The sequence below is a fragment of the Rhinopithecus roxellana genome, chromosome 21, assembly GCF_007565055.1.
Source record: "Rhinopithecus roxellana isolate Shanxi Qingling chromosome 21, ASM756505v1, whole genome shotgun sequence".
Classification (NCBI taxonomy): Eukaryota; Metazoa; Chordata; class Mammalia; order Primates; family Cercopithecidae; genus Rhinopithecus; species Rhinopithecus roxellana.
Window position 1 is genome coordinate 5,981,616 of NC_044569.1, and position 26,841 is coordinate 6,008,456.

The following is a 26,841-nucleotide window of genomic DNA, read 5'->3' on the forward strand; positions in this document are numbered from 1 at the left end:
AGAGGCCTGAGCCACCGCTCCCGGCCACGAATTTATTTTTAAGGATTAGTTTGTTGACTTGTTTTGTGTTTTTGCACTATTTCCTGTATTACCTGAGCATGGATAGGAGAATGAACAGATAACTATGAAAATGTTCAGAGCAGTGCCATTCTAAAATAGTTCCTTTGCAAACAGGATTATTAGAGTAAGAAACAGGCGGATGCCCAGGCAGCTTCTAAGGGGGCCCACCATGGTCCCCACATGGCCTTGTGCAGTCCTTCCCTCCAGCCCCAATAGAAGGCCTCCACATTGAGGGAAATTCACCTGCCTGATCCCATCACAGAAGATTCCGACTCTTGTCTGGCTACCAGACCCTCCCTTACTGGCCTCAGTAAAGCAAGCTGCCATCCCAGGGAGGGCCACATGGCAAGGAATCAAGTGAGGTTGGAATTGACGGGCAGCAAGCTGCGAACTGAGGCTCCCAGCCCAGCAGCCCGGAAGGACGTGGATCATGCTGGCACCAAGTGAAGGCACTTGGAAGTAGGTCCTTCCGCAGTCGGGCCTCAGATGAGACCCCATCTCGGTGACACCACAACTGCAGCCTGAGAGCCCACAGCAGAGGACCCAGCTAAGCTGTGCCCGGATTCCCCGTGCCAGACGCTGGAAAATCGATGCTTGTTGTTTGAAGCCTTGGCACCTGTGTAAATTCATTCCACAGCATCAGATAACTCACACAGCAGGTGTTTAATTAAAGAGAAACATCACTGCAGATATAACCAGCTCTTTGAAATCGGCCACCTTGGTGGCAAATAGTTGCTTATAAAAGATTGAGACAAGCCAACAACTGTTGACGTTTTGTGATTAAAACCTCTGTTAACCTTTAATAAAACACTCCCATCTTTTGTTTCACTTTCACTTTTTTTTTTTTTTTTTTTTTGAGACGGAGTTTTGCTTTTGTCACCCAGGCTGGAGTGCAGTGGTAGGATCTCGGCTCACTGCAGTCTGTGCCTTCTGGTTTCAAGTGATTCTTCTGCCTCAGCTTCCTGAGTAGCCAGGATTACAGGCGTTCACCACCATGCCCAGCTAATTTTTGTAGTTTTGGTAGAGACGGGGTTTCACCATGTTGGCCAGGCTGGATCCTGACTTGTGATCCGCCCACCTCAGCTGCCCAACGTGCTGGGATTACAGGCGTGAGCCATCGTGCCGGGCCACAGTTTTAATTTTATGCCTCAGCGTAAATGTAGGCACACTGATAAAAGATCCTGTAAGTTAAATTCAGGCCAGTGTAAAGGAGTAGAAGGATTCAGAACTTAGGGAACAGTAAGGGAGATTATGGAAATGAAAAAAAACGTGACCCATCTGGTCTTTAAGGAATTTGCTTGTCGATATGGGAGAGGGGTGCAGTGAGGATGCTAGCACCCCTCAAAAGAGAGCCCAACTCTGGAGGCTGACAGCCAAGGCCTTGGGCTTTGGAGAGTGGCTCTGAGTGAAGGTAGAGTTGAGCAAGCAGGGCCACAGTTGGAGCCGGAATCCTCCCTGGTGTGTTCATGACAGTTCTCATCCTGCTGTGTCCTGTGCCCACCCAGAAGATGCACAGGAGCACATGTCACTGGTGGGTAGGTTCTGCGACATGTTGGCAGAGACAGCCAGGCCAGGCAGCTCTCTTCCCAGTATGACTTCAGAGGGGGAAGGACTCGCCCAGCCCCAACCCCACTGGGTGCAGCCAGATTCTGCTTACATTTTAGTTGCCCCACGAAATCGCCCTTCTGTCAAATCTGTGAGGAGAGGCAGTCATTTATGCCTTGCTATGCACGAGACGCTGAGGCAGGGCAGAGAAGGAACCCTCATCATCTGAGCAGACTCCCAGGGGCGTCCTCAGGATGTGTCTAGCGTGGACAGAAAGGCTGCTGGGAGATCTGGGGAGGGTGCAGAGGCCAGGCCTTGCCATATCACAGTTTTGCAGAGGCCACCTCTGTGTCCGTGCGACGTGTCCATTTTCAGTCTTGGAAGTTGGTGTTCAGCAGCCACCCTGGCCCTGTCTTTATGGAAGCGTCTGGAGAGCTCCATGTGCTCTGCTGGTGGAGCCTGCTCACCCTCGTCCCATGTCTCTGCAGCCTCGTTTCCCCTCACTTGCTCCTCATGTCACGTCCGCCCTCATACCCCTGGAGTGGGGTAGCCTCTTCCCGACTTGGGCCACAACACGTCCTGTCTTCCACCAGGACATCTTCCTCAGCAGGAGGATGTCTCCTTCCTGCCTGCCAGGTCCTCAGGAAGATGGCCCACCCACTAGTGAGGAACTGCTGGGCCATTCTCTGTTGAGTGTCTGGTTCTGCTCATTAAACCTGAAGTACCGTGAGGTAGGGACCAGGGCTGTGGTCACCTCCGAAGCCTTGGTGCCCGGAGCAGAACCAGCGTGTGGCGGGGCTCAGACCTTTTGAGAGAACGGACGCGTTGTCCAGGGAGGCCTGTGTCTTTAGGCAATGGAAATGTCAAGAGGATGTGGACACTGGTTTAACATAACAGTGCATTTATATCTCGAGCCAAATGCGCACCATGCGAGTGAAGAGAGGCATAAAACTGAAGTCGGGAGCAGGCCAGGACACTGTTCACCACAGCCGCATACCACATGACAGGAGGGGCCTCTGATGGCCACTGGCCCTGGAGGATGGGAGGAGATGAGCTGCGTAAGGTCTGAAAGAGGGAGGCCAACAAGCCATTCACAGCTTCCTTCACTGTTGATAGGGAATTCCAAGAGAATTCCTCCTGGAAACGATAAGCAGTAAGAGATGTGTACGTAGGAAGGCAACGGTGCCACATTGATGTACACAAATCAATGGTCTTCCTCTACACAAGGAAATAATGGTCAGCCAGAAAACAGCAGAAGACGAAACAGCAGAAATAAGCTTAGAAATGTGTGACGTGTATACAAAGGAAACGGTGAGGTCCCCCTGAGCATGTGGGAGAATTGAGTTGGAGTGACTTGCCGGACTGCACCGGGGCCTTCTTCCATAACATGAACGGCGCCCACGAGTGGCGATGGGGCTGGGGCCACAGCAGTCCAGGCAGCATTTCCCCCAGCGGAGGGGGAGCTCTGCTGGTGCCCAGCCTCCCGCTGTTTCTCCTCCCACTGGAGAGTAGCTTGTTAGGAACTCTCCAGACACGGGTGGTGGCCCAGACGCCCGTCCCTGCTGTCGCTGGGTCTGAGCATCGCCCGTCCTTTGTTTAAATCCTACATTTAGCTGGCAGAGCTCACGCCTGGAATCCCAGCACTTTGGAAGGCTGAGGCGGGCAGATCACGAAGTCAGGAGATCGAGACCATCCTGGCTAACACGGTGAAACCCCATCTCTACTAAAAATATAAAAACAAAATTAGCCAGGCGTGGTGGCGGCGCCTGTAGTCCCAGCTACTCGGGAGGCTGAGGCGGGAGAATGGCGGGAGCCCGGGAGGCGGAGCTTGCAGTGAGCTGAGATCTGGCCACTGCACTCCAGCCTGGGTGACAGAGCAAGACCCCGTCTCAAAAAAAGAAAAAAAAAAAAAAAAAAAAAAAAAAAATTCTACATTTAGCATCTATCTATATTAGGATTTTACATGTCTTTTTTTTTTTTCTTTTGAAATGGAGTCTCGCTCTGTCGCTCGGGCTGGAGTGCAGTGGCCGGATCTCAGCTCACTGCAAGCTCCGCCTCCCGGGTTCACACCATTCTCCTGCCTCAGCCTCCCGAGTAGCTGGGACTACAGGCGCCCGCCACCTCGCCCGGCTAGTTTTTTGTATTTTTTAGTAGAGACGGGGTTTCACCGGGTTAGCCAGGATGGTCTCGATCTCCTGACCTCGTGATCTGCCCGTCTCAGCCTCCCAAAGTGCTGGGATTACAGGCTTTTACATGTCTTTTTAACTGTGCCAGAATTTTATGAGGGTTGTTATGGCAATTTTTTTTTTTTTTTTTTTTTTTGAGAGACAGGGTCTCGCTTCGTGACCCAGGCCAGAATGCAGTGGCACGATCATGGCTCACTGGGACCTTGAACTCCTGGGCTGAAGCAATCCTCCTTCCTCAGCCTCTCAAGTAGCTGGGACTACAGGGTGCACCACCACACCTGGCTGATTTTTGTATTTTTTGTAGAGAAGGGGTCTTGCTCTGTTGCCCAGGCTGGTCTCAAACTCCTGGGCCCAAGGAATCCTTCCACCTTGGCCTCCCAAAGTGCTGGGATTACAGGCGTGAGCTACTGGTCTGGCCCAGTTCTTGGTGTTAGTTACAAAGTTGCATAGATTTTGAGTAGTCAGCCCCTAACTCTACCCATTAGCCCGATTTTACCTTGGGAATGTGAAGCTTATCAGGAATGCATATTTTGTGTTAAAGTAGAAGATAACAATAACTAAAGCTGTCAGTTCTCTCTAAACCAATTTCTACATTTAATGCCTTTCCAGTAATGATACCTACAAGGTGTTGATTCAAGTAGAAAAGTGGTTCTTAGGTTGGCATGGCAGTGCCAACAGGACAGCCAGGATGTGCTGAAGAGGGAGAGTGATGGCGTCTGGTTCTCCTGGGCACGCCACACAGGATGTCATTGTCAGCCTCCTGGTGTCGACGTCAAGGTGAGGAAATGTGTGCTCCCTCTGAGAGATGGTGGGAGCCTCCTGTTGCTAGGCTTTCTCTCTGGAAGGGACCGGTCCTCAGGATTGACATGTGTCACCTTCTGCTGGTGGTCCATTTCTGCCATGTTTGCTGGTTGGGTTTAATTCAGGAGGGAAGCTATTAGGAAGAAACATAGCAACAACTAAGCTTGTATGTCGGCCTCTGCCTGCTGGAATCCCAGGTCTTCTCTCAGTGGAAACTCGTGGAGCCACATCCAATCCTAACAGTAATTAAAGCAGCCTGGGTGAGACTGGCTTGTGAAAAGATCAATGAAACAGAATGGAATCCAGAAAGACTCAGATACACACAGAAATTTAGTAGATGGTAAATGGCAACATTTCAGTGAGAAAGACATGGGTTAGCCCAAAATATCTTCCAGGTGAATCACATGTTAGAAATAAAACTAAGAGTCCCAGAAGAAGATATGAGAGAACAATTTCAGTTATTCATTTCCAATTAGAAACAAAACTCAAGTTTTCTCTCACCAGCGCAGCATGTGAGTTCTCAGAATTAACCAGGTAGCTTCACGCAGGAATGTTAGCTTTGCACATGAAGTGTGTTCTAATTTGGTGTACACCGTGAGGAAACGGAGGCTGAGCAAGCGAAGCGGTTTAGTTACCTTCTGGGCTGGTCACCCGGGAGGTCCTCGGTGAGAAAGAGATCTGGACAGGTTTCTCTGGTCTTTTTTAGCTCAGGACTGCTGTCCAGCACCCGCCCTTGCTAGGATACCTTCAGTGGTGTGGCTGCTGGTTGCTGTATTGCAGACAAATGTTTGTCTTTCCCTCTTTCTGTTAGTTTAATAGCAATCTTAAGCCACTTAAGAGGTTTTAAATGTTTCCAGTTATTCAAATCTTTAGACCATGAAGAAAGCCCTTGTTTTCTTGGGTGCTCAAGAGGGTGGTGGGCCAGTTCCTTTCCAGAGCCTAAGCATGAGGCTACCCCTAAAACTGATTAAAGATCAGTTACTAAAATATGCGAATCATGCAAAGATGACCAAGAGAATAAAATAAAAAAGATGTGAACAGTATGTAAAGAGTGATACTTTTCTGTAAGGAAAATTACTCATACTGGATGCAAGTGCACCGAGAACACTTCAGGGAACATCTGCAGGTGGAGAAAGCAGGGTGCCTTTGAGAAGGCGGATGGCAGGATGTTTGTTGTTCATGTTACGTCTTTCTGTTTTGATTTTGAATAATAGGTATTATTTCTGTGGTCTGAAAAGGTGGGAGAGAGACCAAAAGTCAGAGAATATAACCAACCCAACACACCGGAAGCTAGTGAAGCCCTCTGAATGGCTGATCCCAGGGTAAGTTCCCATGTGCTAAGCTGGAATCAAGTGTGGGGTCTTCATGGCGCCCAGTGCATGTACAGTTGAGTGGATCTGCTGCCAGCACGTGTTGTGCTGTGCCTGCGCTTGGCGTGTCTGCACGTGCTGTGCCTCCACAGGGCTTGCATTGGTACCAGGCTGGCGCGGTCTGGGGAGGGCCTGGGGAAGGCCGACTAGGGCCTCCACTGTGGGACACAAGTCCTCAGACCTGGCTGCTTTACTGTACGTGACAAATCAAATGGGGGTGCAGATGTTTGATGTTGGCCAACAATGGGGGAATCAGGTAGGTGTGACCCGGCATCCTTGCTCCTCGGTGCAGTGTGCAGGGCTCTCGAGTTAACAGCAATCGTTCCCGCGGGTGGGGACGGTCCCTGGGCGGTTCTGGGCCACACCTTCCTGCCCGGTTTCCCTGCGAGGCGGGCGGCAGTGGAACTCATTCCACAAAGGCTGCCTCTCACTGCGGCCGCCGTGTCACCGCCAGAGCTGTCAGGTACGTCAGTCATGCTGCTTTGTGGTCATGTCACTGGCATAATCCCAAGATTAGGTGGCCACAAAGAGCCATGAATGAGGTGGTAATTGCGTTCAAGGGAAAAAGAGTTAAAGAAAAAAAGACTCTCCTTTCTCACAAGATCCGTGAAAGAAGTGACAGCTCATATTTTAAAGCTGGAGCCAGATAATTGTGGTGAGAGATCTTTGTGTGTTCTTCGGCAAGTGCTGCATGCGCATAATGAATATTCAAATGCCGTTTGCGCTGTGAATCCCAGATCGCCGGGCTGGGGCCGTCTGCACGGCCGTCGGGGGGAGCCACACCCAGGGCCTGGGCGCGCTGCGGGGACGCCGGCTCCGAGCAAGGGGGCGCCGCCCCTCGGGAGTCGCTGGGAAACGAGTCAGCGCCGGGCAAGCAGCCTGTGCCGGGGAAACAGAGTCAGCCGTGCTCGGCGGGGGGGCTCGCTCCGCACTCGGTGCCAGAAAGTGCCCAGAGGAGCAGGGCGGCCCCAGGGCCTCCTTCCGGAGCACGAGGCCCGGCGCGGAGTCCAGTCCCCAGGTGTGGGGCGCCCGCACCTTCCCCTCAGCGACCGGAGCCACAGGGAGGCCCGGGCAGAAGCGAACCGTCGCCGCCCTGGCGGGGCCTCGTGGCTGAGGCTGCAGAGCTGGGGGTCCCCGCGGGCCCGCGTTTCAGGGGTCCGGAGGCGCATCCGCGGGGTTCCCGGGCAGCAGCAGGAGGCGCCGGCCCGGGAGGAATCCGGATCCGGACAACTGCGGTCGCAGTGGGAGGCGGCGCCAGGCCACGCGGGGCGGACGGAGGCGGGAACAGCCCGCTTTCGCGGCGCCAAAGCAGGAATGGCGACCCCTCTGCGGGGGACCTCGGGAGGAAATGCCTGGCTTGGGGAGTCCGCGCTCGGCGCGGGCTGTGGGGGCGGCCGGGTGCTCCAGGGTCAGCCTAGTCCTGCTTTTCAGGGGCTGGAGGCGGAGGGGAGCCGTGGAGCCCGCTCCCGCCGGACAGAAGCTCAGGTGGGGAGGCCGGTCCCAGCCGCAGCGGCGCTGCCCCATTCCTTGGCTCCAGCGCCAGAGCTGCCCCGCTGCGCCCCTGGCTTTCTGCCTTTCACTCTCACCCTCACCCTCTGCCCTCTGCCCTCTGCCCTCTGCCCTCTCTCTCCTAAAGCCAGTCCTTCCTGTGTCTCCCGGGGGCTTCCCCGGGGGCTTTATATGTGTCCCACCCCCGCTCTGGGGTAAGAAAGGGCGCCACGGCAGGGCTGCCTGGGTTTAAGGGTCTGTCCACCAGACTTATGGTACTTTACCGCTCTGTGCCTCAGTTTCCTCATCTGAAAAGTAGAGCTCATATTAGCCTTGACCTTGTAGGTGCCGAACATCAAATGAGCTCGTACAAGGGAAGGGGTCGTTTTACCGGTAGAGGGTCGTGACTGCGCGTTGTCCAGGTTGTTGGCTTTTTGAACAAGAAATAGACAAAACGTGCGGCAAAGCAAGGGAAGAAGGAAGCAACGAAAGTAGGGATTTATTGAAAACGAAAGTACACTCCACAGTGTGGGGGCGGCCTGAGCAGGCTCAAGGGCTGCCCCAGAATCTTCTCTGTCCAAATACCCGCTGGAGGTTTCCCATTGGCCACTCATGTGCTCCCCTCATGTAAATAAAGTGGTGGCCCAAATCGGTCTGATTGGTTGCAGAAAGCAGCTAACCAGAGGCTGGGGTGAAGTTACAAAGGTCACACTCCTGCGCAAACATCTGATTGGTTGCAAAAAGCTAACCTTAAGAGGCTCAAGTGAAAGTTACAAAGTTGGACTAATATGCAAACGAAGACTGGCGGCAATGAGTCTGATTGGTTGTGGACGGCCAATTTCCTTTCGACCCCACAGAGAAGGTGGGGGTTTGCAAAGGGAGTAACTTCTGGTCCTTTTGTTACTTAGGCGTGGAAAGTTAGTTTTCCTTTCAATTTAGTTCTAGAAAGTCCTGCGTGAAATGGCCTTAGGTTCCCTGCCTCCATACCCTGTTCTCCTGCCTCACTTAGACCCGTGAGTCCTAGAAAGGATGGCCATCGCTGGCCGCCACATCATCGGGGTCTCATGCATCCCTGCTCTTGCACCTCAGGAGGCAAGGCTGGGCTGCCCAGGGTTCGGATCTGTCCTTTGGAAGTGCTGCGTTCTGTTTTGCTCATTTGGTTGTTTGGTGGGAGTTGGCGGAGCAGGGGCAGAAAGTGGAGCCCCCGGAGAGCCGCGGGCCCAAGCACTGGGGTGCAGCCCGGCTGTGAATCCATGCATTGAGACGCCGCCACCTGCCCTGGTGTGGGTGCCTGTGCGTCTTGCTTGTGGTCATCCTGGCTGCTCTAGCACACAGGTGTCTAATCTTAAAGGCAGAAAGAAGACGTGGTCACCCCCCAAACCCTAGACTCTGTATGTGTGTGAAGTTTTCAGTGTTGTCTCAGGCGTGGTCTCAGGGGCAAGGAGAGGTGCTCAGCATGCAGGAGCTGCCGCACCAGACAGGAATTCACCAAAGAGGGAGTCCAGGTCAAAAGGGACTTGGAGACACAACAGAAGCAACCACAAAGACCTTGTCTGAATCCGGACTGGAACAAGCCACCTGACAAAAGACATTTTGAGACAAGAGAAATTGAAACACTGATAAGGGGTTAGATATTAAGGGAGTACTGTTAATTTTGTTGGGTGTGATAATGATAATTTTTAAAAAATTTCTTGACTGGGCATGGTGGTGAGCCAGCACTCCCAGCACTTGGGGAGTCTGAGGCGGGAGAATCGTGAGCCCGGGAGTTCGAGACCAGCCTGGGCAACATAGCACGACCTCAACTCTACAGAAAATTTTAAAGCCTAGCCAGGCATGGTGGGAGGCCAAGGTGGGCCGATGACTTGAGGTCAGGAGTTCGAGACCAGCCTGGCCAATATTACAAAAATTAGCCAGGCGTGATAGCGCACACCTGTAATACCAGCTACTAGGGAGGCTGAGCCAGAACAATTGGTTGAACCCGGGGGCGAAGGTTGCAGTGAGCCGAGATCATGCCACTGCACACCAGCCTGGGCGACAGAGCGAGACTCCATCTCAATAAATAAATAAATAAATAAATAAATAAATAAATAAATAAAATGTCTGCAATAAAAAATGTTTTAAGTTGAAGAGTAAGATCACAAAAATAATACTCAGATATAACAAGTTTTTCTTCTGTGACTCATATGAAGGACTCCAGAGGCCAGGATGGTGGTGAGAGCCACTACCTCCATGTGGCACGTGGGTTGCCTGGTGCTCCAGGCCTGCCCGGCCTCGGGGCCTGGCACCTGCTGCTCCCTTGGCCTGGAATGTTCTCACCCAAGACCCCTGCATCTGACTCTCACCTCCTTCCTTGTGTGTTCCTCACGTGTCTTTTTCATGAGGTCTTCCTTGACTTCTCTGAATAAAACTCCCTCTTCTCCTCCTCCCAATCCCTCTCCCCTCCAGTTTGACACCAAAGTACCTTTCACCCACCTGAGGTCCTGTGTCACAGAATGAAACTGTGGGGGCAGGATTTTGTTCTGCTCACTAACGGATATCCTCGGACAGTATGTATGTATGTATGTCTGTATGTATGTATTTCTGTTTCTTTTTTCTTTTCTTTTTTTCCTACTAAACCACCAAACAGGCAAAACCCAGCACAGTGTTTAATGGTGGGAGGTCCCTGATGGATCTCTGCCGGGTCTCTGCCAGGACATGAAGAAGCGGCTCGGGTTCCAGGCTTCTGTCAGATGTGCCGGCTGTCTAGGCTCCCAGGGCCTTCTATTCTTACAGCAGGTGGCCGCCATGCCTCTGATGTTTCCCTGACACACAGGCTGCCTCCAGGGCCATTGCCGAGTCGGTGCAGACTTGCAGACCCATGTAAACCCAGCGGGCCTCTTAGAGGTTTGGGAAGGAGAGGTCACCATTGCTGGCTCTACTGTGACTGTCCTGACTTGGCCCTCACTGGGCATTAATGCTTCAATTTCACAGTGCGCTTGGGCAGATGTCCCCTGGTCCTAAGAGAGGCCCCGCTCATCCCAGGCACACTTACTTAGTATTAGAGAGCGCCCATCTTTATCTTAAGTGAAAAAGAAAGAAAGAAAAGAAAGAACTTTAACAACGCTGTAGACCAATTGAGCCTAACGGACACATACGAAACACTCCGCCCAACAACAGCAGAATACACATTCTTCTCAAATGTACACAGATGTACATAGATCACAGGTTATGCCCCAAAAGAAAATCTTTTTTGTTTTTTTTTGAGACGGAGTCTCGCTCTGCCACCCAAGCTGGAGTGCAGTGGCCGGATCTCAGCTCACGGCAAGCTCCGCCTCCCGGGTTCCCGCCATTCTCCTGCCTCAGCCTCCCGAGTAGCTGGGACTACAGGCGCCGCCACCTCGCCCGGCTAGTTTTTTGTACTTTTTAGTAGAGACGGGGTTTCACCGGGTTAGCCAGGATGGTCTCGATCTCCTGACCTCGTGATCCGCCCGCCTCGGCCTCCCAAAGTGCTGGGATGACAGGCTTGAGCCACCGCGCCCGGCCCCCAAAAGAAATTCTTAACAAATTTAAGAAGATCGGGCCGGGCGCGGTGGCGGCGCCTGTAGTCCCAGCTACTCGGGAGGCTGAGGCAGGAGAATGGCGTAAACCCGGAAGGCGGGGCTTGCGGTGAGCCGAGATGGCGCCGCTCACTCCAGCCCGGGCGACAGAGCGAGGCTGATGGGGTCATACAAAGCATCTTTCTAAACCACAGTGGAATGAAACTAGACACCAATAGTCGTAGGACAAGGAGAAAATCCCCAAATATGTGGAAATTAAACAACACGCTCTGAACAACCAACGGGTCAAAGAAGAAACACAAAGGAAATTACAAAATAATCTTGAGAAAAGTGACAATGAAACACGCGTAACAAGCCATGGAAGCAGGAAAGTGGCACTGAGGAAAAAGTTTACAGCGCAGAACACGTGCATTAAGAAATAGCAAAGATCTCAAATCAACAACCTAACTTTACGCTTCAAGAAATTAGAAAAACAAAAACAAGCTAAAAACAAACTTAGCAGGGGGAAGAATGCCATAAGCGGAAAGTGAAGAACAGCCAGCATGTGCAGAGACCACACGGCGAGAGAGGAAGCAAGGGGGCAAAGCGGACGGTGCCGGGCTCTAGTTAACAACCAGCTGCCACAGGAACTCACAGAGCAAGAACTCGTCGCAAAAACGACACCAAGCCGTTCATGAAGGATCTGCCCCCATCACCCAAACACGTTTCACTAGGACCCCGCCTCTCAACACTGACACATTGAGGATTAAGTTTCAACATGATGTTTGACGGAAACAAACCAACCATATCCAAACCATAGCAGTGCAGCTGCTATGGAAAACAGCATGGAGATTCCTCAAACAATTAAAAATGGAATTAACATACAATCCTTGAACCTTGAGGATAGTACACTAAGTGAAATAAACCAGTCACAAAAAGAAAAATGCTAAATGTTAATTTCATTTATTTTGTTTTTATTTTTGTGGATTGCTTTTACATTTTTTATTTAATATTGATTTCTAATTATTATATAAAATGTTTACATGGTTCTAAAATCAAATCTAAAACAAAGGAATCGAAATCAACAACAAAGGAAGGTACATTCCGATTAGTCTAACTTCCATCTGTTGTTTCCAATACCCAGTTCCCTCCCTCATGCTATAAATAACAATTTATATATATATATATATATATATATATATATATATAATGGTTATTACTATTTTAGAAAGAGAATATTCCACAATAATTAAGACCATAGGCTTTATAGTTATGAATTCCTTCATTTAGCAAGTATTTAGTTCACACCTATTATGTGCCAGACTTGTGTTAGACCCTGGAGATATAGCAATGGTCTATGTCATCATAGAACTTCTTTTTTAAAAATTGTGGACAAAAACATATAAATTTTACCATTTTAACCGTTTCTAGGCACACAGTTTAGTAGTGTTCACTGTAAGTACCTTGTGTGCATCAGAGTTCTAGAAATTTTCATCTGGTAAAACTGAAACTCTAGACCCATTGAAGAAAAACCCCTTTCTCCCTATTCCCAGATGATTAAGATCCCACCAATAAAATCTTCCACCATGTGTCATGCGGTATATCTGTTTGTAACCTTTCCTAGACCAACTGGTACAGCTGACTGATGAAATTGAGTTTCAGGTTGTAACCAGTGCATCCTCTTCATTATCAACATTAATATCAAATACATTTACCAGGCCATCAGGTGAACCTGAGACTACCATGTTGGGATTGCTGGGATGGAAACGTACTTGAGTGACATCATCGCTATGTGTCTCTGAATATGCACCAATCGCGTCTTTAGTTGTACGTAAATCCTGAGAATTCATCCTTGCATCCCAAAACACGAACCATACGTCATCATCAACTTTTCTGTACCAGCACAAATAATGTGATCATTACAGTTAAAATGGATAAAAGTATTGGAAGGGTAATCCTCGAAGAGCTGGACAGGTTTGTCACTGGCTATTCGAGCTTCCCAACATTTTACAGTGCCATCAGTATATCCTGAATATACACGGTCACAGGAATTCACAAATTTCACTCAATTAAGAAGTCCAGGATATCCACTAAATTCTCAGAGTACATTTAATCTTTCTCTATCATATATTCTGATCGATCCATTAGAATATAAAACCGCAACCAAGTTTTATTTTCCTGCTTGCACAGTCTTTGATATGTCTATGCCAAGAAGTTAAGTGGGCTTTTTGGTTCCTGAGGAACGTTTAACAATGTGCAGATTAGCAAACTGTTCCTCAGTCTTTTACATATCAACAGTAGCATCCAAGGGTAGTAAAACTCCAGAAATCCCACTTTTAGGTATTTACTCAAGAGAAATAACAGCTTATGTCCATACAAACACTTGTACGCGTGTTCATCACAACTTTATTTATAACAGCCAAATACCTCAGCAGTTGGCCTCCAGTGAGTACTGGAGAAAATGCAGGCTCCCAGATTTCTTTCTTGATTTCTTGTTCAGATTGTTTACTCTTGGCATATGTAACTCCTACTGATTTTTGTATGTTGATTTTGTATCCTGCAACTTTCCTGGATTTGTTTATCAGTTCTAACAGTCTTTTGGTGGAGTCTTTAGATTTTTCTAAGTGTAAGATCACGTCATCTGTGAAAAATGCTAATTTGACTTAATTCTTTCAAATTTGGATGTCATTTATTTCTTTCCCTTGCCTAATTGCTCTGGTTGGGACTTACAGTATTATGTTGAATAAAAATGGTGAAAGTAGCCAGGTGCAGAGGCTCACCCCTGTAATCTCCGCACTCTGGGAGGCCGAGGTGGACAGATTGCTTGAGGCCAGGAATTCAAGACCAGCCTGGGCAACACGGAGAAACCCCATCTCTACTAAAAATAGAAAAATTAGTCAGACACAGTGGCGCATGCCCGTAATCCCAGCTACTTGTGAGGCTGCGGCATGAGAATCACTTGAACCCAGGAGCTGGAGGTTGCAGTGAGCTGAGATCACACCACTGCACTCCAGCCTGGGTGACAGAGCGAGACTCTGTTTCAAAAAAAGAAAGGGTTGAAAGTAGGTGTTTTTTGAGTTGTTCCATATGTTAGAGGAAGGGTCTTCAATTTTTCCCTATTCAGTACCATATAAGCTATGGAACTGTTATATATAGCCTATATTATTTTGAGGTATGTTCCCTTTATACTGAGTTTGATGATGGGTTTTATCATAAAGGGATGCTGAGTTTTATTGAATGCTTTTTCTGGATGTGTTGAGATGATCATATAGTTTTTGTTCTTGGTTCTATTAATGTGATGTATCACATTTATTGATTTGCATATGTTAAACCATCCTTGCATCTCTGGGATAGATCCCATTTGACCATGTTGAAAAATCACTTTAATGTGTTGTTAAATTCAATTTGCTAGTATTTTGTTGAATATTTTTGCCTCTATGTTCGATCGGTGATACTGACTTTACCATTTTCTTTTTTGTTGTGTCCTTGTCTGGTTTTGGTATCAGGGAAATGCTGGCTTCAGAGAACAAGTTAGGAAGTATTCCCTCGACTTCAATTTTTTTTAGGGGTTTGAGTAGAATTGGTTCTAGTTCTTTGTAAAACGTTTGGTAGAATTCAACAGTGAAGCCATTATATCTGGGCTTTTTTTTTTTTTTTTTTTTTTTTTATTTTTTTTGAGACGGAGTCTCGCTCTGTCGCCCAGGCTGGAGCGCAGTGGCCGGATCTCAGCTCACGGCAAGCTCCGCCTCCCGGGTTCACACCATTCTCCTGCCTCAGCCTCCCGAGTAGCTGGGACCACAGGCGTCGCCACCACGCCCAGCTAGTTTTTTGTATTTTTTAGTAGAGACGGGGTTTCACCGTGTTAGCCAGGATGGTCTCGATCTCCTGACCTCATGATCTGCTCACCTCAGCCTTCCAAAGTGCTGGGATTACAGGGGTGAGCCACTGCACCTGGCCACTTTCTTTCTTTTTTTCACAGAAAACTTTTTATTATGGCTTTAATCTTCTTACTCATTTTTGGTTTGTTGAAGTTTTCTGTTTCTTCATGGTTCAGTCTTGATGGGGTGAATGTGGCCAGGAATGTATCCATTTCTTCTATGCTTTCTGATTTGTTGCCATGTAGTTATTCACAATAGTCTGCAATGATTCTTTGTATTTCTGTGGCCTAGTTGTTATGTCTCCTTTTTTGTTTCTAATTTTATCTATTTGGGTCTTCTTTCATTTTTCTCTTAGTCTAGCTGAAGACTTTTATCTTTTCTTTCCAAAAAAAACACAACTTTTCATTTTGTTGATTTCTGTGTTTTTTTAAGTCTCAATTTTGTTTATTTTTGCTCTGATTTTTATGATTTCTTTCTTTCTACTAATTTTGGGTTTGGTTTGTTCTTGCTTTTCTAATTCCTTGAGGTGTATTTTAGGTTGTTTATTCGAAGTCTTTCTATATTTTTGATATAGCCATTTATTGCTATAAACTTCCCTGTTAGTACTGCTTCTGCCACGTGCCATAGATTGTGGTATGTTGTATTTTCATTTTCATTTGTTTCAAGAAATTTTTAAATTTCCTTTTAAATTCCTTCCTTAACCCATTGATCGTTCAGGAGCACAATGTTTAATTTCCATGTACTTGTGAAGTTTCTGAGGTTCCTCATTGATTTCTACTGTTATTCCATCATGGTCAGAAACACATACTTGATATGATTTCTGCATTTTTGAATTTGTTGAGACTTGTTTTGTGGCCTAAGATACGGTTTATTTTGGAGATTATTCCCATGTGCTGATGAAAAGAATGCAATAATTGGGTGAAATGTTCTGTAAATGTCAGTTAGGCCTAGTAAGTCTTGGGTATAGTTTAAATTTTTTTTTTTTTGACTTTCTCTCTGAATGATCTGTCCATTAATGAGTAGGGTGTTAAAGTCCCCTACTATTACATTTCAGTCTATCTCTCCGTTTAGATCTGTTAATGTTTGCTTTTATAGACTTCAGTGCTCTGGTATTGGGTGCATACATATTTATAATTGTTATATTCTGTTGCTGAATTTACTCTATCATTAAACGGTGACCTTCTTTGTATCTTTTTAGTCTTTGATTTGTAGTCTGAGATAAATATAGCTACATCTGCTCTTTTTTAGTTTCCAGTCCCATGGAATATCTTTTCCTACCCCCTCACCCTCAATCTATGTGTGTCTTTATAGGTGAAGGTGGTTTCTTGTAGGCAGCATATATTTGGGTCTTGTTTCTTTATTGATTCAGCCATTTTATGCCTTTTATCTAAGAGGACTGAGTCCTTTTATATTCAGTGTTATTAATCATAAGTGAGGACTTACTACTGTCATTCTGTTGCTTGTTTTCTGATTGTTTTGTACATCCTTTCTCCTTTTCTTCCTTTCTTACTACCTTCTTTTGTTGTTAACTTACTTTGTCTTGTAGCATGTTTTAATTTGTTTCTTCTTATTTTTAGGAAATCTATATAGGTTTTGGATTATGGCTACCATGAAGTTTATAAAAAGCATCTTATAAGTTATTTTAAAGAGATGACAACTTAGATTACAAAGAAAAAAAATAACTCTGCACTTTAACTCCATCCCCCCATATTTTAACTTTTAGTTGTCTCAATTTACATATTTTTACATTATCTATTTCTTAACTGGCTGCTATAACTATTATTGTTTTTGATATATTTGTCTTTTGGACTTCGTGCTAGAACTATGAGAGGACTGCACAACACATTTGCAAGATTAGGGTATACTGGGTTTGTCTGAGCTGAATACTTAATTTTTTCTGTAGGTTTTATACCTTCAACTGTTTTTCATTTTTTATTTTTTTCTTTTGGCATTTTAGTGTTTTTTTTTCAGATTAAAGAACTATCTTTAGCATTTCTTGTAAGATGGGTGTGGTGGTGGTGAACTCTCAGTTTTGGTTGAAAAAGACTCTCTCTTCATATTTGAAGGACAACTTTGCTGGGTACAGTATTATTGAATGGCAGGGTTTTTTTCTTTCATCACTTTGAAAATGTGGTCTCACTCTCTCTTGGCTTGTATGGTTGCCAGTGAGAAGTCTGTTGCTGGGCAAATCGTAGCTTCTTTATGTGTGGTTTACTTCTGTTCTCTTGCTGGTTTTAGGACTTTTCTTTGTTCTTGACTTTTCAGAGTTTGTCTCACTTGAATCAAATCTGGTGATCTCTTACCTTCTTGTACCTGGTTATTTATATCTTTCTCAAGTTTGGGAAAGTTTTCTATTTTTCTTTTTGAATATGCTTTCTACTCCCCTTACTCTTGTTCAACTCCCTCTTGAACACCGATAATTCTTGTTTGTTTTTTTTGAAGTAATTTTCTATATTTTATAGGTAATCTTTGTTCCTTTTCACTCTTTTTTTTGTCTTTTCTCCTCATACTATGTATTTTCAAATAGGCTGTCTTCGGCCTCATTGATTCTTTCTTGTGCTTCATCCATTCTGCTGTTGAGAGCCTCTAGTAACTTTTCAGTTCAGTACATGTATTTCTCACTTCTAAGAGTTGTGTGTGATCTTATTAATTATTTCAATCTCTTTGTTAAATTTCTCAATTGCTTTTCTGTGTTATCATGAAGATCATTGAGTTTCCTTAAAACTGCAGTTTTGGGCTGAGCATGATGGCTCACACCTATAATCCCAGTGCTTTGAGAAGCTGAGATAGGAGACCTACTTGAGGCCAGGAGTTTGAGACCAGGCTGGAAAAAAATAGTGAGACTACATTTGTACATAAAGATAATTAAAAAAGAAATTAGCCAGGTATGGTGGCATACGCCTGTAGTCCTAGCTACTTGAGAGGATTGCTTGAGTCCAAGAGTTTGAGGTTGCAGTGAACTAAGATCATGACACTGCATCCCAGCCTGGGCTCTGTCTCTAAAAACAAACAAAAAACTCCTGCAGTTTTGGATTCTTGGTCGAGAGCTCACATATTGCCATCTTATTAGGGTCAGTCACTGGTTCCTTGCTTTTTCTATTTGAGGAGGTCATGGTTCCCTGTTCACAGTTGTTTCTTGTGGATGTAGTCTACATCTTTGCATTGAGGGATTATTTAAGTAAGTCTTCTTTGTCTGGCTTGTATTGGGTTTGTGTCTGTAGAGCTTCTTTACCACTAGGTTGTCTGGTTCCTTTACAGTTGTGGGTGGTGCCTAAATCCAGGTCCACCCAGCTGTAATGAATGACATGAATGCTCCCCTTCTTGAATGGGGGAGGCCCCAAAGAGGATGTTCCACCAGTATGGGAAGGCTGGCAAGGGGTTTGTGCCCAGGAGACCTGTGAAATGAATCTTTTACATGTGGTGCTGCTGAACAGCCTCTCTGATTTGGTGTCTTCTTTAGCCAAGTTACAGAGCAGAGTTTCCAGGACTGGGGATGGTTGTCCTGCCTGCCTATTTTGTCTCTCCCTGTCCTCAAGGATATTTCTCCCTTCAGGCACTCATAATGCTTTCCATGGGCTAAGGCAGGGTCAGATGTGCCAGAGAATCCAAGACAGTGGGGAGCTGGTTGTCCACCTCGATCTCACTTTTTCCAGTGTAGAAACTATGAGTTGAGAGGAAGTTTTTCCATGTGCTTGGTGATAGGCAGAATGGGGGGAGGGGCATCACAAATGTGAAAGTCCAGTTCTCTTTCTGTCTGCTCAGAGTTTCTTTATCTGTGGCTGTGGGAACTGTCTCATCTTCATTTTTGAGTTCTGAGATATTGCTTGGGAGAATCTCAGTGCCGTATAGATACATTTTTCAGTTTTCTGGGGCAGGAGATTGAGGGGAGTGAAGCCAGCTTGCTTCTACACTGCCATTTTGAAACAGGAAGTTCTTGCCTTCAAGTCTGAAGACAGTTTTACTGGTTGTAGTATTCCTGGTTGGTAGTTTTTTTTTGTCTTTTAGCACTCTAAACAGATCATTCTACTACCTTCTGGCCTGTAATGTTTCTGCTTAGAAATTACTGATAGTCTCAAGGAAGCTCCCTTGTATATGACAAGTCACTTTTTCTTGATACCTTCAAAATTTTCTTTGTTTTTGACTTCTATATATTATAACCAAACTGTGGACCTGTTTATGTTCATCCAAATTGGAGTCCTGTGAACTTCTTGAATTTGAATATCTGTTTCCTTCCTCAGATTTGGAAAGGTTTCAGCCATTGTTTTTCCAAATAAGCTCTCTGCCCCTTTCTCTCTCTTATCTCTGTCTGGGACTTTCATATGACATGTATTGGTTGGCTTGATGGTGGTGTATAATTCCCTTAGGCTTTCTTTACTTTTCATCATTCTTTTTCCTTTCATTTCTCTACTTTAATAATTTCAAAAAACCTGTCTTCAAGTTTGCTTATTCTTTTGTTGTTTGTTTGCTTGATCAAGTCTGCTGTTGAATCTCTGTAGTAAGCTTTCCTTTTTCTTTCTTTCTTTCTTTCTTTCTTTTTTTTTGTGTATGTGTGTCTGGCTCTATCCCTCAGGATGGACTGCAATGGCGTGATCTCAGCTCACTGCAACCTCCACCTCCTGGGCTCAAACAATCCTCCCACCTCAGCTTCCCAAGTACCTGGGACTACAGGCACATGTCACCATGCCTGGCTAATTTTTATGTTTTTGGTAGAGGTGGGGCTTCACCATGTCGTCCAGGCTGGTCTTGAACTCCTGGCCTCAAGTTATCTGCCTGCTTTGGACTCCCAAAATGCTGGGATTATATGTCTGAACCACTGCACCTGGCCCCTGTAGTGAATTTTTCAATGCACTTATTGGATTCATCAGCTCTAGAATTTATGCTTCATTCTCTCTCTCTCTTTTTTTTTTTTTTTTTTTTTTGCAGTTTTTATCTCTTTGTTGATAACCTCATTTTGTTCATGCATTGTTTTCCTGATTTAATTTAGTTGTTAATCTGTGTTCTCTTGTAGTATATTGAGTTTCTTTAAGAGAAATATTTGAAATTATTTTTGAGGTAATTCGTAGACCTCTATTCATTTAGAGTCCGTTTCTGGAGATTTATGTTTTTCCTTTGATTCACCCATGTTTTCTTGCTTCTCCATGGGTCTTATTATTTCATGCTGTGATTTGTGCATTTGGAAAACAAGCCACCTATTGCAGTCTTTTAGGTCTGGCTTCATAAAGGGAAAACTTTCACCAGTCATCTGGGTTGGAGATTCCAGAGGCCTCTCAAACCTTTGGGATGTGTCCTCTCTGGGCGTGTGCATGTCATTTCCCAGGTAGAGCGGTTTTCCGGTTTCTTTTTCAGGAGCTTGTAATCTCTTGCTCCCTCTGGTGTCTGCCTGAAGTATTGCAGGCTATTTGGGGCTGCCAGAAGCCACTGAGCTCTTTTGTTCCTGTGGCTCCCGGGATGTCCAAAGTGTATCAGCTCCAGCCGTGGGTCCAGTTCAAGTGAGACAAAAACCACTGCTTCAGGCGGCCCCTCCCTGAAAAGTCGGAATGTTGGACACATGTTCCAGTCTTTTCTTTCCCTTGAGGGAGAAGCTGTGAACTGGGTGCTTTCTGCTGATTGTGCTGCTTTGAGGAATGGCTTTTGGGGTTGAAATAAAATGGCTTTTCGTACCTTTTTCAAAGTGGCTGTTCTGGCTTTGAGTTTGCCTAGGGTGCTGCAACTTCTTAAATGGTTTCTGGAGTTCTCATACAGACTTTTTGGACCATATATTGTGAAGTTAGCGTCTTGGGAGGAATGATACTTGAGGCATCTTATTCCACGGTGTTGGTGATGCCACTTTCCTGTGGTGACTTTTTATGACAGCAATAGAAAACAAATACGAGCGTCACAGGGAAGCAGTGAATAAAATTCACATGGTGAGGAGCTAGAGGACCACGACTTCTGAGGAGTCATGTCCTTTGCAGGCCTGAGCCTCATCCCCTTCCTTCACTGTGGACAGAGAAATCGGCCAATTGCCAAACATACACTGAGTGTCTCTTGCATCAAGTACTGACCGATGTGCTAAGGGTCCCAGTCTGTGCATTCTGGCGGTGGCACTCTTGTTGGGGATGCAAAGGGTCCCCAGTAGTTGCAGTCACTGGGTGAGAGGTGTCCCGATGTGGGGATGAAGGAGGGGCCTGTGGCCTGATGCAGGCTGGTGAGGCACCATGGGAGGGCGGGGCTGGAACCAGCTGCCGGGGGACTCCAAAAGTGCAGTAGTGGGAGGAATATTCCATGGTGAGATGCGGGAATAGGAAGTGATGTGTGTGTGTGGCGAGGGTGGTAAAATATACACCTCATACATTTACCATTCTAACCATTTTTAAGTGTCTGGTTCAGTGGTGTGAAGTGAGGTGTGTTTTTGAGTAGGAAGTGATTTATTTTGGCAAGGGTAATCCAGGGTTGGCTCTCTCAATGGCTAAAGGATTAAAATCCTTTCAGAGAAAAAAATAAAAGGGCTGCTTACCGGGTAATAAATCCTTAAACAAGTGTGCATTGCTTATAGTATTGGCTAAGGAGGTGATCATTTGACTTGAATAATCTTGCAAAGTGAGATGAGCAAGTATTATTATCCCCACTTCCCAGGTAAGGAAGCTGAGGGTCTGATTAAGTGACCGGCTCCAATTGCACAGGATGTGGGGGCGTATCCAGGACTAGAGCCCAGGTCTCCACATCTTTCCTCTAGGCCTCTTTTCTCTCCCCCTCGGTGGCTGGCTTGCCCCCTAAACCGACTCTTTCTCGGTCTATGTACAAAATTACCTCCCGAGAATGCAGGGTTCCAGAGTTGGTTAGCGGCAGGTAACAGCAGTGATTGGACTCCAAGCTACTCAAGCCACACATTCTGTCCTCAGGGTATCACCACTCCATTCTAGCCATCAATGAGGACAGAGCTTAGCATGTCAAGATGAGGGGTTTGAATTCCGCGTTTCTGCGCAGTTCCACTTGTTGGGAAGCAGTGTCCTTCAGTCTTGTGATTCGTAGTGAGACCCTCGGCGTGGTGCTGGTTGCCAGAGGAGTCAGCGTGGCACCATTGGCGCATGGTGCCTGGGGAATCACGGAGAGACTGAGCTGCCTGCTGGCTCAGATACACTGAGCCATAAAAAGTCTCGAGACTTGGGTGTCCAGGGATGCGTGGCTATTCTGTAAGTGCTGAGATGACCTCGAAGCCTTGTGGGCATGGGCTCCTTGGGACCCCTTTGTGGAACCATGCAGCGGTACGTGAAGTCAGCCTGGCCTTGGAGCCGACTCTCAGCTCTGGGCAGCCTCCCCACGGCAGCGTACTCATATCTGTGTGTCCAGTCATAGTGAGAAACCCTGGCTTTGAAGGAGGTGCAGAGTCCACATGGCCCAGCTCTCTCCCTAAGGAAAGAATCCTCTCCCTGCTTCCCACAGGGGTCTTGGCCTTTGGCCATATAGTCCCAGAAGTGAGAGACCCACTTTTGGAAGGCAAGAATTTTGATGTTGGGTGATAGCTATTATCTATCATCACCATCCTCTTCTCCACCTCCACCTCTTCCTCCTATCCCCCCAGGCAGCCAGCACCATCCTGTGCCTTGCAGCACTGAAGACTCTGCCTAGATCACACATCCCAGGAGGTGGAGACAGTGGGGAGGGCTGAGGGTGGGGCCTGGGTCCCCCACCTGTCGGGCTTTGTGCCCTGGCATCACTGCTATTTAAGCAGCTTTCTCTCGCACACAGACCCCGGGTACCTGCCTGGAGCTGAGGTCATCAGTTCCAGCTTGGTCCTCACAGCCACCAGGAATTGCAGGTGTTAAGAGAAGGCAGGTAGGAGTGGCCCAGAGAGAGTTAGGATTTCGTCCCAGCTTTGCCAGTAACTGGTTGTGGGATCTCAGGCACGTCACACGACTTCTTAACAACTTCTCTTTTTCTGTTGCAAAATGAGAGACTTAGACCAGATTTGATTTGTTTGTTTTTTAGCACGGTTGTGTGCATTTCCATAGGTTGTGCTCTTTGCTGGATGCCAAAATGAGAAGACAGTCCAGGCAGGGGCCTGAGCCACACACCATGGTTATAAGTGGGACGGGGTGAAAGCACAGCCACGGAGGCCATGGGGTCAGGAAGCCCCTTCCACAGCAGCAGCCTGGTGAGGGAGTTGGGAGCATCTGTGCCAAGGAAGGGGCACACCGGGTGGGAGGTGGGCACTACAAGCCCTGAGGCCTGGAAGTGTGTGAAACCCCATGCTTGTGAGAATGGAAGCGTCAGAGTCCAGGAGGAGAGAGGAAAGACTGGGAGGCCACGTCAAGCTGGCTCTGCTGCCCAGACTGGAGTGCAGCAGTGCGATCACAGCTCACTGCAGCCTTGAGCTCCTGGGCCCAAGCGATCCTCCTGCCTCAGCCTCCCGAGTATGAGATAGGGTTTTTCTGAGGCAAATGGCTGATCCGATTCACCCCATGGGGAAGCTGGCACTCTGGGAGTCCCGGCACAAATGGCAGACAGAGGGTCTGCCGGAGAGGAGCCCAGTTCAAAGGAACAGAAAATTGGGTCGCCCAGATGTGTCTGGTGGGGAACACCAAAGGGAAAGGGGCCGTCTCAGGGTGTAGCCCGTATGTAACGGCAGAGAACGCCAGGAAGGGTTCCTCCAGCCGTACCTCTTTGAAGACATTTGCTGAGCCCTCCACACGCCTCTCCTCCCAGGTCTGAACATTCCCAGTGTCCCTGCTGTTTCCCACAGCATGTGGGCCCTCAACCTGCTCTGGGTAGAGGGAGGGCCTTAGGGGCGTGGACACCAGTCCGAAGTTCTGCCTTTGGTCCAACGCCTGATCACACACAATTTTTTCTCAAATATAACACCATAAAAATCCAAACAATGTGGTCACACAATTAGTCCAATTATATCCTAATGAAAAAGGAGGACAGATTGTTATTGAATCTTTGCAAATAATGCCAATTAAAGCAAAGAACCTCAATAAAAATACTTATGAATCCTAAGAGATGAGTAAGATATTAAAGAATGTTTTGTTTCAGCTTACAAAAGCGTAGTTTATTAAGCTACAGATTAAGGACAGATCCAGAAGAAGGAGAAAGGCTACATCGTATACTGATCACAAAGAAAACATAAAAAATCACAGTGGCAAAATTCAGATTTCCCTCATGCATCCACTCAATCCCACTTCCAAAGGCTCTCAGACCTGGTCTATTATCACTTCTTGAATATCAGACTAAATACTCCAAGACCATTTCTGCCATTTTAACAGAGACAAGACCCAATTCTAGTCTGGCATTAATGTAATATTTGGCAGCAAAGCATTCATATGCTTTTATTTTTTCTTATGAACAAACCCATTAAGTATGAACAAATTTTGCCCAAATTGTAATACATTTCATTGTTTTTTTTTTTTTTTTTTTCAGACTCATTATTTGCAGATATTTGGAATCAAGGAAAATAAGGTTTACTCTCCTTAAACCTGCCATCATTTTCTATTTTCATTCAAGTTGTATCTTTCACTACTGTCTTTCCCATTCTGGAGCAAACAAACACTTTAGACAAGACGAATGTCTTTATCCTTGATGAACAAAAGCACATCCCATTGAATGCACAATCATATTTCTTTGCCACTATTGCTCCTAGTGTAGTCTCAGTCACTAATGTTAATTATAAATGTTAACCCAACCAATAACTTCCATTTGCAGGTAGAATTGGGAGGTGGAGATAGAGAACCATCTGTTGTCACACAAGCCATTTTAGCAGACAGTGTCACCCCGAATTTATAAAACAATTACTGCTAGACCTAAGAAATGAGATAGACAGCAGCACAATAATAGTGGGGGACTTCAACATCCACTGACAGCACTAGACAGATCATCAAGACAGAAAGTCAATGAAGAAACAATGAATTTAAGCTCTATCTTAAAACAAATGGACTTGACAGATATTTACAGAACATTCTACTCAACAACTGCAGAACATACATTCTATTCAAGACCACATGGAAAATTCTCCAAGACAGATCCTATGAAAAGCCACAAAACAAGTCTCAATAAATTTAAGAAAATTGAAATCTTATCAAGTACTCCATCAGACCACAGTAGAATATAATTGGAAGTCAACTCCAAAACGAATCCTCAAAACCATACAAATACATGGAAATTAAATAAACTGCTCCTGAATGATCACAGGGTCAACAATGAAATCAAGATGGAAATTTAAAAAGTATTTGAACTGAACGATAATAGTGACACCCCCTATCAAAACCTCTGGGACTCATGCTTGTGATCCCAGCACTTTGGGAGGCCGAGGCAGGTGGATCATGAGGTCAGGAGTTCAAGACCAGCCTGGCCAAGATGGTGAAACCCTGTCTCCACTAAAAACACACACACAAAATTAGCTGGGTGTGGTGGCAGGCTCTTCTACTCCCAGTTACTCGGGAGGCTGAGGCAGAGAATTGCTTGAACCTGGGAGGTGGAGGTTGCAGTGAGTCGAGATCTCACCACTGCACTCCAGCCTAGGTGACAGAGCAGACTCTGTCTCAAGCAAACAAACGAACAAAACACCAAGCAAACAAACAAAAACCTCTGGGATATGGCAAAGGCAGAACTAAGAGGAAAGTTCATAGCCTTAAAAAATGCCAACATCAGAAAGTCTGAAAGGGCACAGACAATCTAAGGTCACACCTCAAGGAACTAGAGAAACAAAAGCAAACCAAACCCAAACTCAGCACAAGAAAAGAAATAACACAGATCAGAGCAGAACTAAATGAAATGGAGACACAAAAACAACACAAAAGATAAATGAAACTAAAACTTGAAAAGTTCTTTAAAAAGGTAAATAAAATTGATAGACTAAATTAGCGAGATTAACCAAGAAAAGAAGAGAGAAGATCCAAAGAAGCTCAATTAGAAACAAAATGGGAGATATTACAACTGATACCACAGAAATACAAGAGATTATTCAAGGCGACTATGAACACCTTTATGTGCGTAAACTAGAAAACCTAGAGGAGATAGATGAATTTCTGGAAATATACATCCCTCCTAGATTAAACCAGGAAGAAATAGGAACTCTGAATAGACCAAGAACAAGCAGCGAGATTGAAATGGTAATGAAAAAATTGTCAACAATAAAAAAAAGCCCAGGACCAGACGGATTCACAACTGAATTCTATCAGACATTCAAAGAAAAATTGGTACCAATCCTATTGACACTATTCTAAAATACAAAGGAGGAGGGAATCCTCCCTAAATAATTCTATGAAGCCAGTATTACCCTAATACCAACACCAGGAAAGGACATAACAAAAAAAGAAAACTACAGACAAATACCCATGATGAACATAGATGCAAAAATCCTCAACAAAATACTAACTAACCGAATCCAACAGCATGTAAAAAAGATACTCCACCATGATCCAGTGGGTTTCACACCAGGGATGCAGGGATGGTTTAACACATGCAAGTCAATAAATGTGATCCACCACATAAACAGAATAAAAACAAAAATCACATGACCATCACAATAGATGCAGAAAAAGCATTTGACAAAACCCAGCATCCATTTATGACTAAATCCCTCAGCAAAATAGGCATAGAAGGGACATATCTTAATGTAGCAAAAACCATCAGTGACAAACCCACAGTCAACATAATACTAAATGGGGAAAAGTTGAAAGTATCTCCCCTGAGAACTGGAACAAGACAAGGATGCCCACTCTCACTACTTCTATTCAACATAGTACTGGAAGTCCTAACCAGAGCAGACAAGAGAAAGAAAGAAAGGGCATCCGGATTGGTAAAGAAGAAGTCAAACTGTCACTGTTTGCGGATGATACGATTGTATACCTAGAAAACCCTAAAGACTCTCCCCAAAAGCTCCTAGAGCTGATGGAATTCAGCAAAGTTTCAGAATACAAAATTAATGCACCCAAGTCAGTACCTCTGCTATACACATCAGCAACCAAGCTGAGCATTAAATCAAGAACTCAATCCCTTTTACAATAGCTGCAAAAATAAA

The 26,841-nt window shown here is 45.9% G+C and overlaps 1 protein-coding gene and 1 pseudogene across 9 annotated transcripts in view; one reads left to right on the forward strand and one right to left on the reverse strand.

Annotated features, from left to right (window-relative positions):
* CEP192 (centrosomal protein 192) overlaps window positions 1-26,841 on the forward strand; it is a 192,651-nt gene that overhangs the window by 145,997 nt on the left and 19,813 nt on the right. For 8 of the 9 annotated variants that reach the window (XM_030925757.1, XM_030925749.1, XM_030925754.1 and 5 more), the window contains 2 exons: window positions 4,401-4,568; window positions 5,807-5,914. The gene's annotated coding sequence lies outside the window, so the exon portion shown is untranslated. Of the gene's footprint in view, window positions 1-174; window positions 867-4,400; window positions 4,569-5,806; window positions 5,915-26,841 lie in introns of those variants that run through there. The other variant, XM_030925753.1, reaches the window with a different exon arrangement.
* On the reverse strand, window positions 8,603-13,255 carry LOC104672044 (annotated as a pseudogene).